We start from the raw sequence: 14737 nt of genomic DNA, 5'->3' as shown, positions 1-14737 counted from the left end.
TTTTTTCTGAATAGGAAGGCAGGCAGATATCTCTACTTCTAGTTCATCACTCATCACATGCCCCTGAAGACTTTATAAACTATATATGGCAGCTGGCATAGCAATAAGGAGGAGAAGAGGAAACACAGGTCACTGTGGCTTCCTGAGCCGAGGAGCCCCCTAAGGAAATTCTGCGTCTGGTGACATGTCTTTGACGGTTCCCACCAGTTCTGCTACTGTTCCCTGACTTGGCTGAAACCTTCATTTGGCTGTTGGTGTCTGTGGTGAAACTCAGGGAGGAGCCATTCCTGTATGAGAGTAAATCATTGTGGGGACAGGGGGCTCACAATGATTCATTTCTTCAAGAGGCCTTTACAAAAACCCTCCCTTGCTTAACAAATGGGCTCTAGCCAAGGTTTCACAGCAGATCTAACAATGCAGAACTTCACAGCCTTTTCAGAATTGGGAGCCACCATTATTTCCAATCGAAGAACCACTCTTAATATTTGGCCACATATTTTATTCATTCCTTCATTTTATTATTATTATTATTTCTGGAATTTTTGTCCCACGTTCCTAACCCAAAAGACTTCCAAAGTGGCCCAAAACATCTTAGGTGTCCTACTCTTTCTCTCAGTCCGTTCCCCTTCATGCATCATTCTCACTCTCTATGCCTCTTTCCCCTTAAAAACAATTACAAAAAGAAGATGGCATTTGGTACCCCTGGAGTGACCCAGCTGAGGTTGCTGGCATGAATTCCAGTTCTGAATCATGCCGCATCATTTGAAGAACACTGGGGTAGAAGAACCCACAGAGACCGTCTGTTTATTGGATTTCTCATGAAAGATGGGGCTGACTAAGTCTATAATCTGCTCAAAAAAGGATAAAATCCTCACTACTTCCATTAAGGGTGGATTTTGATAATCACCTCTCTGCACAATTATTGCCCCCGCAAGTTTTTAAGGTAGGTTTTTAAGTGGTCCAGTTGTTGTGATGAGAAGTTGTTCGAATTCACTCTTACTAAATCATGTCTCCTCTCACAGTGACCCTCTTTCTTGTTCTAGGAATCTGTCCCTGAGGGAATATCATTCTGAAGACCCTGCTCTCAAAACACACTACGAGGCAAGGTATGGGCAATATTACCAAGCCTGGTAACACAGTGTTCCAACAATATCCTGTATTTTGGGAAAGGGACTCGACTTACTGTTTTAGGTAAGTACTTCTTCAACCATAACTTGAATTATTGAATAATCATTCCCTCATTTCTGGGAACTGTAGTTCTGCCAGGGATAGGGAATATTGCTCAGCACCCTCATTAAACTACAATTATTTGGAGGAAAGCATGGCAGCTGAACTTCCACGAGACCAAACTAAATGTGTGTGTGTGTGTAGTTTAGACCCTTTCTGTCTGAAGACATCCCCTCTTCCTAGACCACTATTGGGCAAACAACATTCCCTTCAGTTTGTTCTCTAGAGCCTTAAGTTTAAACAAATCATCTCACTCCTGGGCATATGAGATTATTTTCCAAAGCTACATAGTTGATTCTTTAGACTGCAGAATATATACTTCGGTATGCACCCTTCCCCATTTCAAACTGTCTTTTAAAAAAACGATAATACTAAATAAGGAGAGAAGCATTATACATAAAATAGGTGTTGTGGAATGTCTTGGCTTAAAATATAAATAGAACAAACAGGTTTTACAAGCAAGAAGGAATCCTGTGACTTTCTTGGGTCAGGCTGCAGTGCAATTAAATGCAGGTATATAGGGGAACCAAGAAAGAAAAAGTTTGCAGAGTGGAGCTAAAGGGGCATGCCACAGAAAAGGCAGCAGCAGTCCCGTCTGGCACCTTTCCCTACAGCTGACCTTTGCTTCTTGGCCACACATCCTAAATCTCCCAACTGAAGATAACTTTTTGTGCATCTGCCAGAGACAGGCTCTGATCATGAAAGCACATGATACGCCATAAATCTATTAGTCTTTAAAGTGCCACCACGAGACTGGTTTTGCTACAGTAAAATCTAACATGCAGGTGCCCCTTTGGGACTTGGTTGATCCATGGGTAGGTTTGCTAGATATCTTCCCCACTTCTTCCATAGTTATCTTGGAGAAACAGAGGGAGGTCAAGATGAAATTCTATGAGATGAAATGGGTCTGGAGACAGGGCAGGGTGGAGAGAAATATTCTGCAGGTTTCCCCACCTAAAGATAAAAAGTCCCATCATTTTCTGAAAACACTGTTGACATGGTTTTGTTTTTATCTTTGCCGTATGAGATAAGTCACTTGTGAGCTCCTAAATCACCCTGTCTTGACCAGAGATAACTTCTGTGGGAAATTTATTCTTGTTGCTCTGTTTAACACTGTGTCAAACACTCCACTGAACTTTGGCCAAGGAACCAGCCTGACGGTTCTAGGTGAGTTTTTTTTATCTCCCTAAGAAAATTCTGTTTGTTAGTAGAAACTAATAAGGAACACAATTTCCAGGAAAGGTTTTCTGTGTGCAAGCCCAATTAAAATGACCTGCTCAAGAGAAGAGTTATGTTTGTTTTGGAGGACATCCAACTGAGCTGTGTCCCAAGACTACAATTGTATCCCAATGGGTAAGAAGCTAAAAACGTGCCCCTCTCACAAATGCAGAGAATAAGCAGAGTTATAGAATTGTAGAGATGGAAGGGACCCCTTTGGTCATCTAGTCCAACCCCCTGCAATGCAGGATTATTATTTTTTTACCCAGGGTAGGGCTTGAACCCATGAACCTGAGATTAAGAAGTCTCATGATCTACCAAGTGAGCTATTGATATGCTCAAGATTTAACCTAAAAATGGGAGTAGGAAGAAAGAGGCATCTTAATCTGAATCAAACAATGAAAATCCTGGACATACGTTAACCATAGAGGCTGCAATTTCATTCTGCAAGGGTCATGGTCAGGAAACACAGTTGTACCAGAGGAAATTAGGACGTTCCTTCCCACCCCTTGTTCATTTTTTGGCTGGCAATTGTTGGGCCAGGCAGTTCAGAAAAAGGCGAGAGAAAGGTAGTATCTATGTTAGAAAACGCCATTGTTTTTAGGTGATGGCTTTGTCACTGTGTACTCTGAAGCTTACTTTGGGAAGGGCACTCGACTCACAGTACTTGGTAAGAAAATCCATGGTGAATTGTTTCATTTTTCTGTATTGGAATTGGCTAATTGCGACAGAGGTTTGTAAAAGCAAAGGGGTCTGGGATGTAGGTCCTTTTTAAACTGTTCCCTAAAATGAAATGGGGATGTTGTGAATCAGCACACCTACCAAGAAAATTTGTTAGTCATCAAGACTTATTTTGGATTCCCCTGAGGAGCAATAGATGTTTTTGCCTGAGGAGCAATCTCCAAATTCACTGGCAATTTTGCTCCAGGAGAAGTTTGGGGACTACTTAGGTTGGTGTGCGTACAGAAGGAGAGAAAGAGTTTCAGCTAATCTTATTCACACTTATTTGGCCCCCTTCAAAACTCCACAGGTGTTTTGCCTGAGGAGGAACTCTTAAATTCCACCTCTGTTTGAAGCAAAATGTCTGTGGCAAGTCTCCAACGAACCATTTCAGTGCAGGAACAGACTGGCTAAATAATTAGTAGAGACATCCAAGAGAGGTCTTTTCATTCTCCGCAAGGAATAACTTTCCACACCTGTGCATCACTTGGTGTCTTAGCACCTGATTACAGAAGGCTGGATGTGATAAAGCGAGGGAAATTGTTGAACTACAGTTCCCATTAGCACCAGCGAGTTTGGACAGTGGTCAGAAATGATGGGATTTGTAGTATGGCAACATTTGGAGGGCTAAATGTTCCCCACCCATGTGGTAAAGGCACAACTAAACCCAAGTTGTGCTGATTTTTCTATAAAGCTGGGGGAGGTTTGAAGAAAGGGAGGAGGGGGCTTGAATCTCTCCTTTCTCCATGCTCTCTCCATGAAACTGCTTCTCTCCGGCTGGTTCCCCCCCCCCCAAAGGGATTACTTCCATTCATGAAGCTCCACTGGGAGAAATATTGCTGGAGAGAAGTGATTTCAGAGACAAAATGAAAGTGTGGTGGAAAGCTCTGGATGGAAGTTTTCATTCCTGCCTGCCAAACCATGCTTTATATCAGGGTTTCCCAAACTTTCCAGCTGTTTTTGGACTACAGTTCCCATCATCCCTGACCACAAGCCCTGCTAGCTAGGGATGATGGGAGTTGTAGTCCAACTACAGCTTTATACCATACCTTCACCCACCTCTCCCTGCTTTGTGGAGACTTTGGGTGGTCAGACGCATTGCCCAAAGGGATGACAAAAAGAGGAGGCCAACTTGCTTGGAATTTTATATGTATAGATGCAAATTTATAAAATAAGTTTGCATAATTTATAAAATAAGTTTGCATAAGGAGTCTTGGTTGACCACAAACTTGACATGAGCCAACAGTGTGATGCGGCAGCTAAAAAAGCCAATGCAATTCTGGGCTGCATCAATAGGAGTATAGCATCTAGATCAAGGGAAGTAATAGTGCCACTATATTCTGCTCTGGTCAGACCTCACCTGGAGTACTGTGTCCAGTTCTGGGCACCACAGTTCAAGAAGGACACTGACAAACTGGAACGTGTCCAGAGGAGGGCAACCAAAATGGTCAAAGGCCTGGAAACGATGCCTTATGAGGAACGGCTAAGGGAGCTGGGCATGTTTAGCCTGGAGAAGAGGAGGTTAAGGGGTGATATGATAGCCATGTTCAAATATATAAAAGGATGTCACATAGAGGAGGGAGAAAGGTTGTTTTCTGCTGCTCCAGAGAAGCGGACACGGAGCAATGGTTCCAAACTACAAGAAAAAAGATTCCACCTAAACATTAGGAAGAACTTCCTGACAGTGAGAGCTGTTCGACAGTGGAATTTGCTGCCAAGGAGTGTGGTGGAGTCTCCTTCTTTGGAGGTCTTTAAGCAGAGGCTTGACGACCATATGTCAGGAGTACTCTGATGGTGTTTCCTGCTTGGCAGGGGGTTGGACTCGATGGCCCTTGTGGTCTCTTCCAACTCTATGATTCTATGATTCTATGATTCTATGATTCTAATTGGACAGCCCTCAGGTAGAAGACACCTTCAGACACAGGACTGTCCTCCAACAGCCCTGAAAATAGACTATTGGTCACCCTAGAAGGAATCGGTGGCAACCCATTTCATGGATCTCTGCTGATGTCTCATCAACCTTGGCTCTGAATTTGTGAGATAGTTTCACTGAGACGGATTGTGTGCAAAGTCGTGTGAGCATTCTATGAGATAGAATGAAACGGTGTGAAAATTCTGTCTGGGGGTGTTAGGTCCTTCAAGTCCCATCCACACACATGCAAATTATCACAGTCCTAATGTAGTAGCAGATTCCATGCTCAGAGAGCATGCAGGTGACGTTCTCGGCTCATCTATCGTTGTCCTGGAGCCTCCAAGGAATTAAAGGGCAGAGGGGGAGGGGGAGAGATGTCAAGAAACAGATGCCTTAGGTAAAGTGTGCTCTGCAATTAATTTTTGTGACAGATCAGGAGGAAACAAATGTTTCTGCCTTCCAACAGAAAGCCTCATTTCTTTTCATGTCTTATCAGCACTGGGTAACTTATGAAGTAGTGGCAGAGAGGAGGAACTTTGACAGAGCAGCTTTCCAACTGTAGCAGACAGAGGATTACCTTGTGGGGAATCAAAGTGGGGTTATTTCATGAGCTGGTTGGCTGTGCAAACACTGATCCGTTACACTTTGGAGCAGGGACCAGGCTGACGGTATTAGGTAAGAAGACGAACCTTCTCACGAACCTCTGTACTGAAAAAATGGTAAATCTAACATTCTTTCAAGTTCCACGTTGCTGTCTTAACAAAACTAGATATATATTTATGGTGTGGCACAAATTGGCTGACCTGCGGGAAACCTTCTCCTCCTAACAAGCAATTTGGCTCCAAACACTGACTCCATAGCTGTCCCAGAAAGAAAAGAGAGCTTTGTTAAACAAAAAAAAAATTAGGAATTGGTTTGCCCAAAACTGTACTGAGGGCTCAAAGGTTGTTGTTGTTGTTTAGTCGTTTAGTCGTGTCCGACTCTTTGTGACCCCATGGATCAGAGCACGCCAGGCACTCCAGTCTTCCACTGCCTCCCGCAGTTAGGTCAAACTCATGCTGGTAGCTTTGAGAACACTGTCCAACCATCTCGTCCTCTGTCATCCCCTTCTCCTTCTGCCCTCCATCTTTCCCAACATCAGGGTCTTTTCCAGGGAGTCTTCTCTTCTCATGAGGTGGCCAAAGTATTGGAGCCTCAGCTTCACGACCTGTCCTTCCAGTGAGCACTCAGGGCTGATTTCCTTCAGAATGGATAGGTTTGATCTTCTTGCAGTCCATGGGACTCTCAAGGATCTCCTCCAGCACCATAATTCAAAAGCATCAATTCTTCGGCGATCAACCTTCTTTATGGTCCAGCTCTCACTTCCATACATTGGGCTCAAAGGTAGCCACAGGCAATCCACTGCACATTCTGAAAGCTGACAAAGAAGGAGAGAGCAAAAGGCCAATATCTTAAAGCCCGGGGGGAGAGAAGAGAGAGACAGAAGCAGGAAATATAAATGTGTTAACTGGACTGATGTGTCATAGAAACATAAAGATAGAAGGGGCCGTGAAGGTCCTCTAGTCCACCCCCTGCAATGCAGGAAACCTTTTGCCCAACGTGGGTTTCGAACCCATGGCCCTGAAATTAAGAGCCTCATGCTCTGCCATCTACTCCAAACAGCAGAGGATGAATATGATCAGAATCTGCACATTTTTCAGAAGCCCTCCTCATCTACATAAACAAGGCAGTCGTTGATATAATATATTAGGAGTAAATAGCATGACCATGGTATTTAGAAATACAAGCACCAGAAAGATGGGAATTGTGGCTGCCCGTACCTGCGACCATCTGGTTTGTGGGTTACATTTGACCATGCTAGTGTATATACCAGGACAGTTGTCTCTCAGCCTAGTGCCATCAAGATGTTCTGCGCTCTAGCAGCTATTCACCCTGGCCAGCATGTCCAGTAGGCATGATGGGAACTGTAGTCCCAAACATCTGGTGGGCAGAAGGTTGGGAAAGCCTAGACCATGGGTAGGCAAACTAAGGCCCAGGGACCGGATCCAGCCCAATCGCCTTATAAATCTGTCCCGCGGACGGTCCGGGAATCAGTGTGTTCTTACATGAGTAGAATGTGTGCTTTTATCTAAAATGCATCTCTGGGTTATTTGTGGGGCATAGGAATCCATTCATTCCCCCCCCCCCCTTAAAAACAATACAGTCCGGCCCCCCACAAGGTCTGAGGGACAGTGGACCAGCCCCCTGCTGAAAAAGTTTGCTGACCCCTGGTCTAGACAATACTGGTTTGTCTGGACGATACATAGTCTAATCTAGGGCAAGGCAACTTCCTATGTTCCAGGAGTATCTGGGAAGCTGTGGAGCAAGTTTGGGGAACCTGTGGCTTGCAGATGTTGCTGTGTTTGTTAGGCCAGAGGCTTTTCCCAGCAGCAGGCAGCCAGATAAAAAGTTAAGCACAAAGCGGTTGCCTGTGCAGGTGGTGTTCTCTTTGAGAGACCTTCCCCAATCTTTGAGGAGAGATATTCCCTCTTTGGTGATAACAGTTTCACACTGTGTTACAATAACCCTCTGAGCTTTGGCCAAGGAACTCGACTGACTGTTTTAGGTAAGCAGAAGGGGTTGGCAATGTGGGGGGTGGAATTAAAATAATGGCTCATTTTAAGGGCTGCAAAAGCACTTCAGATATCTGCTCACATTTAACATTTTACTGTATGTGGTAAATTTTATAGGAGTGACAATTCTGCAAGGTACGGCAATGTCATCGTCTGATTATTTTATTTCCACTCGAGGTAGCATCTCTAGTTCTTTCTCATTGCTTGCCCTCCTCCATTTTCTCCCCACAACAGCCTTGTGAGGTAGACTAGACCGAGGGAGAGAGCGTCTGCCCCCCCCCCTGAGTTTCATGGCTGAGTCCTAGATGGGCATTCTAACCACTAGAGCACACTGCCTTTCATTTATTGGTTCTCATCATCTTAACAGTACCTGAGAAAATGGAAAGGCATGTGTGTGTGTCTTGTGCTTCCTCCAGGATTTCCCAAATCTCTGTTTATTGAGCCCTTGAGGAGCTTATAAAGTTGCCATTGTCCCCAAACCGAATTCCCATAAGTGAAAGAAAGTAAAGAAAGAATTGTTTTAGAAGTGAAACTCCACATTCTTTCCCACCACCTAGGCTCCTTTTGACCTTTTGACTTCTAGGTCCTTTTTTCACCCTCTGTCCCAGATGGTCAATTTCAAGCACTTTGGGAAACTCCACCGACTTAGTTCCAACCTCAGTTTATTAGCACGTCTGGCTTCACCAGACTCTGGAAGGCAAACGCCTAATGTGGAGCCAAGCACACAAATTAAAGCAGGCATAGCCTTAAGCTGTGGGAATCAGGGGAGGCAGCTCAGGTGTGGGAACAGGCATAACAAACACACAAACCTCCCTCTGTCCTCACCTTTGTGATGTTGGGAGGCTAGGTGCCTTTAGCTCTTTAGTAAAGGTTTGCCTACAGGAACGTGATGCCGTGTTCCGCTGAAAAGCTGCAATTCGGACAAGGAACGCGGCTCACTGTACTAGGTAAGAAACACATGAACGGTGGGCACAAGGAAGTCTTGCCACAGGGTTGGCAGAACGAGAGAAAGCAGAAGCAAATAAATAAAAAATGTGTCTGTGCAATTGATGCAACCCTCAGCTGAACTAATCTACAGAATCCATTTATGGGAAGCCATAAATGATTTGGGCAAAGGTTTGTGGTTTTTTGTTTTGCATTGTAACATTTAAAAAGATGAGATTCAAAGCACACTTTTGGTGAAGGATTCTAGTCAGAAACACTAATGTTTTTGAGGATGAGTGGGACCCTTTAAATGAATGCTGGGATTGGCTGGCATTTTGGGTTCTCTCGGTGGGTGGAACGGTAGGCAGGAAACTTGCCGGAGGTTGCAAGGCATGTAGGACTGTATGATTAGCCCCCAGTTCCTTTAACTGGTCCCATTGGTTTCACTAGGAAGGACTGATGCACAGGCTTAACTTTTCTGCTGAATCTTAAAGGGGCCACTTAGCTCTTTGTGTGCGAAAGTAAAATGCTGGCATCTCTAAGATCTCCAGGTTGTGTGTCAGAATATCCACTCTTAAAAGGAACCAAGGAGGCAGCAGGCAGGGGGCACAGAGGAACTAAAATAGCAAAATGCATGGAGGCCACAATTCAAAGTACGATACAAACCCATTCAGGAAAAAGGTCCCCTGTGAGAATAACAACAATAATCAAAATTATTATAGCTCATAGTTTAAGAGCACCCATGAGTTCATGGCTGATGTGGGATTTGAATCAGGGATTGCATGGATTTGAACCTGAGAAAACATTGACTTAAAAAAACAAAAACTACCATGAACTCTACCAAAAAAAAAAAAATGCTATCAGGAGAAGGCAAAGCAGCACTTTATCTTGTGCCTTGGCTGAGCTCTGGGATCTGGTTTTGGCTTCAGGAGCTAACTCTGGTGGATATGAAGAAAGGAAAAAGAAAAATGGGCAGAATTAGGGCCAAGTGAGTTGTGGTGTTAAGGATATCTCTGCATTTAACATGCAAGCATTTAAAAATACAGGCAGCAGCGGCAGCAGCAGCTGGGAGAGAATGATAATTACTGGGATTGCAGCAGGGGTAGGTGGGTAGAAATGTGACCATTTCCTCCACTCCTGCAGTCCTGAAGAGAGAAATGCATTTCAAAATTCGGGGAAGCTCAAAATTCAAAGGATGGTTGTGCTTGTTTCACATCTTCTTTCAGAAAGTTTGGTAGGTTTGCCTTTAAATGTGAACAGAATTGAACTCCCCCCGCCCCCATCCCTAGTCACAGCCACCATCTCACTTAACACCCACTCCTCCAGAGTTGACGATTCAGGGGACCACTTAAGGGGTCAGATGTGGTCCTGGGGTCTCCACTTGTCTCCCCCTTTTCCAATTCTCCAGCTATCCAAAACATCTTTAAGTAAAGCCCAAATAGTCTGCTGTAGAAATGCAGTTTGAGTGTGAACTTGCATGGAAAAGATATATCTAAACGACAGTTTGGTGCAGTGCTGTTTTTCTAAAAACAATGTTTGGGGGTACTCTCATTTTGACTCAAGAAAAAAAATCACAATTTTATAGTTCAGATGGGGGGGGGGAAATACAGTAAATGGACAAAAGGACAAAGATTCACAAAATGTTTAGGGGTCTGCGTCCCCCCAGGAAAAAAGCACTGGTTTGCTGCCTAGAGAAGACGACAAATGATTTTCGTAGTGCCTCGTACCTCTGTGCTCTGCATATGAACTTCACTTTGGAAGTGGAACAAGACTCACTGTCTTAGGTACGGTCTTGGCTGTAAGTTGGTGGTTCTGGTGGAACTTTTGCCTGTTTGTATGTGCAGAGGGCAGGGGTATAAGGTTTGGACTTTATACTAATATTCTGTGTCCCGTTTCAAGTCCTACTGAAATAAGGTGAATTTCTTAGTCATCATGCATAGGCACATGAATCTTGCCGGAGACAGATTAGAGTATCTGCTTCTTTTCAGAGCACCAGCAAGAAGTTTGAAAGAGGGACTGGTGTTTGTGATGTGTGTGCTCATCTAACGTTTGCCTCTAACACAATTTGCTGGGTTTTAAAAGCTTGTTTCGAATATTTGCAGGTTCTGTTTCACCAGAGGCAATTATGAGTGGGGTGGGGAGGAGGAAATTCTTGTTCCACAATGATATCAGGAGCAAGAAAATGGGAGGAAATGTGGACTAAAGTCATGTATTTCTTATCTCCCCCACCCCTCTCCTCTCTCTCAATTATTTTTATGGCTCAAAAATGGCAAAACTGGGAATTTTGGTAACTCTGAAACCATTGCGTGAAATATTTTCCCCTCGCACAAATAGGAGCTCTGTTCTCCTCCCCTTCAATAATAGATGAAGCTTTTTAATATTAGCAAAATTAGTCTTTAAAATGGACAGTGTTATGACTAGGTCCACATGGGCATGCACGCACACATAGACTAGCTTGTGAAGAGAATTGGTGCAAATGAGTTTTCAGCTCCACATTGCATTGCATTGTTGCTTTTTAACTTGGCAAAATATGGATAGTCTGTTCATTCTTGGCATGAGGGCTGGTAGTATTATTGCAACCATAACCACAATGGTAGGATCTAGTCAGCAAACTTTTTCCGCAGGGGGCCAGTCCACTGTCCCTCAGACCTTGTGGGAGGCCGGACTATATTTTGTAAAAAATAAATAAATGAACGAATTCCTATGCCCCACACATAACCCAGAGATACATTTTAAATAAAAGGACACATTCTACTCATGTAAAAACAGGCTGATTCCCGGACTGTCCGCGGGCCGGATTGAGAAGGCGACTGGGCCGGATCCAGCCCCCGGGCCTTAGTTTGCCTACCCATGACACTTCATTTGAAAGATTTAAGCTATCCAACCTGGAACTGAAAACAAACTCATCATTTAGAGCAAGGTTTCCCAAACTTGGATATCCAGCTGTTTTTGGACTACGGTTCCCATCATCCCTGACCACTGGTTCTGCTAGCTAGGGATGATGGGAGTTGTAGTCCAAAAACAGCTGGAGACCCAAGTTTGAGAAATCCTGATTTAGAGCCTTTTCCTCCTTTAAACATATGCACACTCAGTTGGGTGTAAGTTTCACTGAGCTAAATGGGATTTACTTCTGAGTAAATGTGCATAGCATTGTGCTGCACATTTCCTACGTAGTCATTTCTGGATTTAGAGAGAACACAATACAAATAATAATAATGCTGGCTATTGTTTGTCTACAGAACACCTTTAAAAACACACGCACCACATACTCGGATTAGCTCTTTGCTGTCTCCAGAAGTGTGGAAAGCCCTTAGCTCCAAGTTCATCCTCCTGGCATAACCAGTTAAAAGAACCTCAGGGGTCTGGGTTAGGAGGAGAGGGCTCTGCCTAAGTTCTTTAGTAGCTCTAATGGGCTAGATGGAACAATTTCCCCCTTCAAAGAATATGGCCAAGCTCTATCCATAATGTATGCTCTACATATTGAAAGTAGGCGCTGATCCTCCAACAATAATTTAATAATAATAATAATAATAATAATAATAATAATAATAATTTATTTATACCCCACCCATCTGGCTGAGTTTCCCCAGCCACTCTGGGCAGCTTCCAATCAAGTGTTAAAAACAATTCAGCATTAAATATTAAAAACTTCCCTAAACAGGGCTGCCTTCAGATGTCTTTTAAAAAGAAGATAGCTGCTTATTTCCTTCACATCTGAAGGGAGGGTGTTCCACAGGGCGGGTGCCACTACTGAGAAGGCCCTCTGTCTGGTTCCCTGTAACCTCACTTCTCGCAATGAGGGAACCACCAGAAGGCCCTCGGCGCTGGACCTCAGTGTCCAGCTGAACGATGGGGGTGGAGACGCTCCTTCAGGTATACAGGACTGAGGCCGTTTAGGGTTTTATAGGTCAGCACCAACACTTTGAATTGTGCTTGGAAACGTACTGGGAGCCAATGTAGATCTCTCAGGACCGGTGTTATGTGGTCCCGGCAGCCACTCCCAGTCACCAGTCTAGCTGCCGCATTCTGGATTAACTGCAGTTTCCGGGTCACCTTCAAAGGTAGCCCCCACGTAGAGCGCATTGCAGTAATCCTAGTGGGAGATAACTAGAGTATGCACCACTCTGGCAAGACAGTCCACAGGCAGGTAGGGTCTCAGCCTGCATACCAGATGGAGCTGGTAAACAGCCGCCCTGGACACAAAATTAACCTGTGCCTCCATGGACAGCTGTGAGTCCAAAATGACTCCCAGGCTGCGCACCTGGTCCTTCAGGGGCACGGTTACCCCATTCAGGACCAGGGAGTCCCCCACACCTGCCCGCCCCCTGTCCCCCCAAAACAGTACTTCAGTCTTGTCAGGATTCAACCTCAATCAATATTTGTGGCCTCCTTGTACAGCAGGTAGGGACAGAATTCAATAGAAGCCCTGACTCGGGATTCATACACAAGTCTTGTATGCAAGAAGATTGTAAGAGACATTTCACACATTATGGTTAGCCACGAACGGGCACTCAACAGGAAGCTGCAGTAAACCCAAACTCTTGTGAATAGGATACTCATGTGATTTTATTGGTTGCAAGCACAAGCCGACCTCTCTCCAGTCCCCCTGCCCTCTGCATGTAGATTACCCACGGAAATGATGCTGTTTGAATAGGGCTTCCTAGAATTCCAATTCACTCATGCACCTCCACTTCTCCTTAGTAGGGTTGGAATGGATCTGTCCATTTTGGTTCTCTCAGATTCTCATTTTTCCAACCGTAAATTGAGCTCTCCGTGCTTCTGCAGCAATCTCTGTGTTGTTGTTTCTAATCATCCTGAAAATTGGTCAGCATTTTAGTGTGAATTCCTCCTAACAATCACATTTTTGTATGCAATTCCATGTAATATACATGTTTTTTTGCATGTTACTTTCATTAATATATGCATTTCCATGCACACTTTACGCTAGTATTTTTGCACAGATTGCTAGGCTGAAGAACTGCATTGCAGAATTCAGAGAAGTGTGGGTTTTGAAGGCTGGTGTGTGTTTTAATTCGCATCATGTTTCAGAAAGTGTGAATTTGGTAGGTTCGTCTTTAAATGCAAAATTAATTGAATTTCACCCCCAATCCCTACCTCTTGATCCTCTCATTACTTGATTCCTCAACACACGGTGATTAGCAGCTGACTTTGTGAACTCACACCATTAAAAAGTGCTGTGTTTCATAGAGTTGGGTGATAAATTCTATGCAGCTTGCCTCTGAAGGCAATTCTGCCTATTTTGCCCTTTCTGAAACAATATGAAAACTGAAACACAGACACCTTTCGAAATATGTCCTTCTCCAAATTTTGCAATGCAGCTCTTCAGCCAAGTGAAGTGTGCCCAAAAACACAGATAAAAACAACATACAGCCATGCATTCTATTAAGGGAAAGATTTGTGTAGCAGGCAAAAATGCGTACACTGGTGAAGCTCGCCAACCTCCCGCAAAAGCAAAAATTTGACCTTTTGCTGTTAGGCAAAGATCAGAAGATGACCTGGATGGCCGCCAGATTCTGTGTACAAATCTGTAGGCGCAGACCATCGCCCAACTCAAAATAGTCCGGCATGAAAAGCCCCAAACTCGGTTCCATGGGTGACTCAGAGTCAACTTCCTGGGATAGTTTATTGTTGTACATTGTTTCTAAATTTATTGTTGTACATTGTTTTAATTGTCTGTTTTAACCATATTTGCACATCAGATTCTAATGTTGAGAGTGTCCTCTATTTCAGAAGCTTCTACTCTGCAGCCTCTTATAGTTGTTTTAACTGCGAGTCTTTTAGTGCTTATGCTCTTACAGTTGTCTTAACTGCGTGTTTTTATTTGTTTTTAGTTCTTATCTGTTTTAATTATCAGTTTTTATCCATCCATTATCCGTGTTTAATCTAGTATTTTATTCAGGTGTTTTATCCAATGCTTGTTTCTTTGTCCTTATTTGCTCTAACAATTATCAGTTAAAAAAAATAAAAATCCTAACTGCTATTTTATTTATAGTTTTTTTGCTTTTTGTTTGTTTGTTTTTATCCTGATCTGTGACTGTAATAAAGTTCATTCAGTTCACATGTGTCTATTTAGAGTTGGAATTTTTCATGCTTACTTTAAAAT

At 43.6% G+C, this 14737-nt stretch overlaps 1 gene segment (V, D, J or C); it reads left to right on the top strand.

Moving 5' to 3' along the window:
• The window catches only part of LOC309332386 (M1-specific T cell receptor beta chain-like), an 81364-nt gene that overhangs the window by 61830 nt on the left and 4797 nt on the right, over positions 1-14737 (top strand). The window contains exon 3 of the C gene segment in view: positions 3050-3115.

This window comes from Podarcis erhardii, assembly GCF_964252035.2.
Source record: "Podarcis erhardii genome assembly, chromosome: 17".
NCBI classification, from domain to species: Eukaryota; Metazoa; Chordata; class Lepidosauria; order Squamata; family Lacertidae; genus Podarcis; species Podarcis erhardii.
This window is presented reverse-complemented; position numbering and strand designations above follow the sequence as displayed.